General features: G+C 40.4%; 2 non-coding genes across 2 annotated transcripts; one reads left to right on the top strand and one right to left on the bottom strand.

Moving 5' to 3' along the window:
- The first annotated feature begins 464 nt into the window (after window positions 1-464).
- Window positions 465-537, top strand: trnav-cac (transfer RNA valine (anticodon CAC)). Its single transcript has one exon. It is a non-coding gene; the product is annotated as a tRNA-Val (tRNA).
- A 901-nt stretch (window positions 538-1,438) lies between these two features.
- trnav-aac (transfer RNA valine (anticodon AAC)) lies at window positions 1,439-1,511 on the bottom strand. The gene has a single exon. It is a non-coding gene; the product is annotated as a tRNA-Val (tRNA).
- Between the last annotated feature and the right edge of the window lie 2,915 nt (window positions 1,512-4,426).

Genomic DNA, 4,426 nt, shown 5'->3' with positions numbered 1-4,426 from the left:
AAGTGCATTAAAATCACATTTAAAAAGACAGTGCAAGAAGATAAAAAAAAGATACAAAAAAAGATAAAGAAAAGTGAAAGTGAAAGTGCATTAAAATCACATTTAAAAAGACAATGCAAGAAGATGAAAAAGAAAAGATAAAAGAATAAATATTCCAGTGCAGATGAGTGTTGCCCTAAATTTCTTAAAAAGACCTTATCCCATCTGTCCCAAGGCCGCATTCCAGTATATTTAGAAATGGGAATACATGTATCCAGAGTAAGTTTTCCTAAGTATTTGTTATTGCATTTAGGATTTACAACATCCATTCCCTCTGATTTAATTGTAGCAATAAAATGTAGAAGAGAGAGCGAAGTGGTTTACAGAGGAACAGACGCTGGTTTTCAGCTCTGTGTTTATCTATTTTACAGTACAAACGGAACACACACACTTGAATACACTGACAGATATAATGAGCACTATCTGTTTCCGTAGTGTAGTGGTTATCACGTTCGCCTCACACGCGAAAGGTCCCCGGTTCGAAACCGGGCGGAAACAATATTTTATTTTCTATTTTTTATTTTTCTTTCCCCATATATATGTATTGTTGTTGTTTTTTTGAGCCTGGCAATCACACCTTTTGTGCCGGGTCAAGGCATTGGTTACAGGCAAACAGCCATTTCTCCCACTGATTCAAGCCACCATACTGTACGATTGAATATGTTACGTCCATACGTTACATACATGGACGTTGATTTATGTCGGTGCATTTTACTACCGGACCATTGAACTTGTGTAAAATTCATAAGTGGACGTTTAATAAAAAAGGTTTGAGTACCCCTGAGATAGCACATCCAACTCCTTTATAATCAAAGAGGCAAGGGGAATCCTGTTTGACACAATATGGGACCTTTAATGTCTTTCTTACAGTTCTTAAGAAAGTGCTTCACAGGATAACATTTATGAAGTCCTTTCCCCTAGGGCAGTGGTTCTCAACGTGGGGTCCGGGGACCACCAGGGGTCCTTGAGGGCATCCCAGGGGGTCCCCAGCAAATTGATGAATCGTTAAACTTCATTATTTCATTTACAAGAACAATTATAGAATGTAGAAGAATGACTATTTTGATCATAGTTTCACTGTTATGTCTCTACCTACAATAAAGATAGTCATGGAGTTCTGGACAAAATCATACCTAACAATAAAAATATTCTCAGATCTGGGTCCGAGAGACAAAATCTCATCAAATGGGGGTCCGTGGCCCTAATGTGGACTACATTAGGGGTCCTTGATATGAAAAAGGTTGAGAACCACTGCCCTAGGGTATCGACAATGTGCAGTCTATCTATCTCGTTAAATGTCCTCTTCATTCTCTCAGCACATCCACATCCCATCGGAAACACCGGTCAGTTTCCATGTGGCCCCAATCGTCCTCCGCAGCTTCTGTACAGGACATAAAGTTGTTTCCGCCCGGTTTCGAACCGGGGACCTTTCGCGTGTTAGGCGAACGTGATAACCACTACACTACGGAAACTGACAGCTGCAAATTCCGTGCACGCGATTTAAGAACGGACACTCAGTCATAGCCGCGCGTGTTCGTGCCGGTTTCTGCTGTGGTTTTCTGTTCAACACGCAACATGGCTGTGGAATACCGTGTCAACAGGGCAAAAATGTACACATTAAAAAAGAACACGTTACTTTAAATACCTGTAATAGCGGTCAAAACTATACACGTGACGTTACTGATGACGTACAAGGAAGTACTAAAAAAAAAGCTCTTGCTAATCCGTTAATATAGAACCTCCTTGGCTAATCCCCTACACACTTTATGCTGTATTTCCTTATCCCTTTCCACCACATCTTCAACAAATCTTCCCTAGTTTATTTCTAGAGCTTTGTATATACTTTTTTGTTGTTTTTTATTGGCATTATAGTTTAGAAGAAAGCTCCGAAGCGCCATTGTTGAATACACACTTGTGTACTTCCGGTCTGATTTTTTCAGAATAAAAGCATAATTTCTACAAATCCACAACACTCAAATATGGACAAAAAAACTTATTTTTACACAGTTCTATGTCAAAACACTCCTACAGACCTGTACTTTCACTACACACTAACTAACTAATTTCCTGGGCAGCAGGACCATCACCGATAATATGTCACAGCTGTTTAGCCTGAAATAATTTCATTTGATAATTTCATTCTCTGTCCAAACCATGAGAAAATATCAGAACACGCCACTCCCCAAAATCATGTAAAACTGATGAGTGCAACAAAAACGCCACTAGATGGCAGTATGCACACACAGATACCATTCCTGTCTTGTCTTATAGGCCTAAAAGCCAAAAGCCCATTCGACAACACAGTGTAGACTGTACACTAAAATGTACACTGAGTAGACAATCTATACTATTTCTCTAGACCAGAATAAAGAAAATAGATTTACTTGAATGAAACTTCTTATATAAAAAGAAAGAGGGAAAAAGAACATTGGAAAAGCTGTTAAACCGGAAGTCTTATTTTCTGGTTATTCTGGCCAGCTTAATAACGAATTGATGCTGCTTCCTGTTGTGACAGTCATATAGCTCCTGTGTCTGCTGCCTTGATAGAGATGTAAGCATGACAAATCATGACATAAGGCTGTAGTCACATCACTTGCTCATGAATATAACACAGCGTCTTTACACGCTCTGAAAGGTGCGTAGGTGCTTACATACCAACTGACCAAGCCAACGTAGTAGTATGCAAATAAATGCAAAACTAAGGAACATTATTGTCTGCTGGAAGGCGCGATGACACGGGCAAAAGTGCCGCTTCAATGTGGGTTTTTTGGTCGTGTCTAGAGGTGAGAAATGACCGTGTAAACAAGTATTTTGTAACGTGGTTCCCGCACCACCGGCCTTCCATACATGGCAAGCCAGTATCGATTCCTGCGTGGATAGAAACACTATTTGGGTCCCGGGTGGATGGTGTGTGCGTTAATATAGAACCTTGGTGTGCGCATGCGTCAACCTTTTCCCTCGCACCTAATACATCCATGCACCTGGCGCATAAGAAAGAGTCGCGCGGACACACAGACAGGAACAGTGTTGGTTTTCAGCTCTAATCTGATTCTTTAAAAGAGGGATAGTCTGATTTCCAATAGAGGATTTTAGCCCTTCCCATAATGCTTTGCTTTACCAGTTTCAACCTTTCCAGCTGCGGTGGGTGAGGAGGTTGGGAAGGAGATGTTTTACCAGCATGTCAAGGTTTTTAGAAATGTTTGGCTCTTGCATGACGTGTGTATTCTAAATACAAATAGCCACCACCTCATCATAAGGGTAAAGGCAGTACCAATGTTGACTCTAATTTTATAGTTCTGTATGTTTGTTTACACATTGTTGACTGATTTACATGTAGTGTCTTACATTTGACACTCGTCTCTCCAGTGAATTACATGTAACAGCTGTCTTTATCAGTCCTGTTAAAGACAGTACAGCCTCAGCAACAACATCTCTCCTCCATCTGGGATTGAACCAACATCCAGACCAACAGGTAGTGACAGATAAACCAGCTGCTGATCCTGCTGAGCTGTTTAAGAGATTTGGTTGGCTTCTGTTCATCATCTTATTTCTACAAGTCTTCACACTGCTGACAGCAGGAACATGACACACTTCAGACTGAGAGAGCCGGGACTCAAACCAGCGTCTTCATGAAGGACAAGCAGCTGCTGATCTCACTGAGCTACAGACAAGAAGGTCTTACTCTTCATTCATCAGTTTATTTATAGGTTCTGTCTCTATAGAAGTGTTCAAACTAATGATGATGGGTGAATCACAAAATGGCAGTTACTGAATATTGGAGGGGACGTCCCCGGTGTCCCCCCTGTCCCCCTACTCATGACGCCTATGCAGTAACCGACCAGTAACGTCATTTTGCCACAAGATGGCGCCAGTTGATCTGATTAGAACCGGACTTGTTGACTACATGACTAGATGTGAAACAGCCGTCTTCACTGGCCATTCAGAATTGAGAAAGGCATTCTGGGAAACGCAGCAACTCTGCAGCAGAAGCAGACAAGGCAGGTTGAGGGAGAGTGCACACACTGCACATTGTATCTAGTACAAAGACAAACCAATGCACTAAAAAACATAATGTGATGTCATCCCTATACTTCCTTAATGAAATGCTTGAAATATGCTTTTACACACACACACACCTGTGCAGAGGAAAGTGTCTTGCATTTGTTTTGGGTCAAAAATAAATTTTGGTCAGACGCTGGTTTGAGTCCCAGCTCTCTCAGTCTGAAGTGTTTCATGTTATTGTTGTCAACATTTTTTTTTTTTTTATTGTGTTTTAAGGATGTTTTCTTTGGTATGTTTGATGTCAACAAAGAATATGAAGGAAAATATTTTATAATAAATCTTATTTTTTTAACTTGGTAAATACCATATCCATAAATGCAAATTC

This window comes from Centroberyx gerrardi, chromosome 11 (genome assembly GCF_048128805.1).
Source record: "Centroberyx gerrardi isolate f3 chromosome 11, fCenGer3.hap1.cur.20231027, whole genome shotgun sequence".
NCBI lineage: Eukaryota > Metazoa > Chordata > Actinopteri > Beryciformes > Berycidae > Centroberyx > Centroberyx gerrardi.
This window is presented reverse-complemented; position numbering and strand designations above follow the sequence as displayed.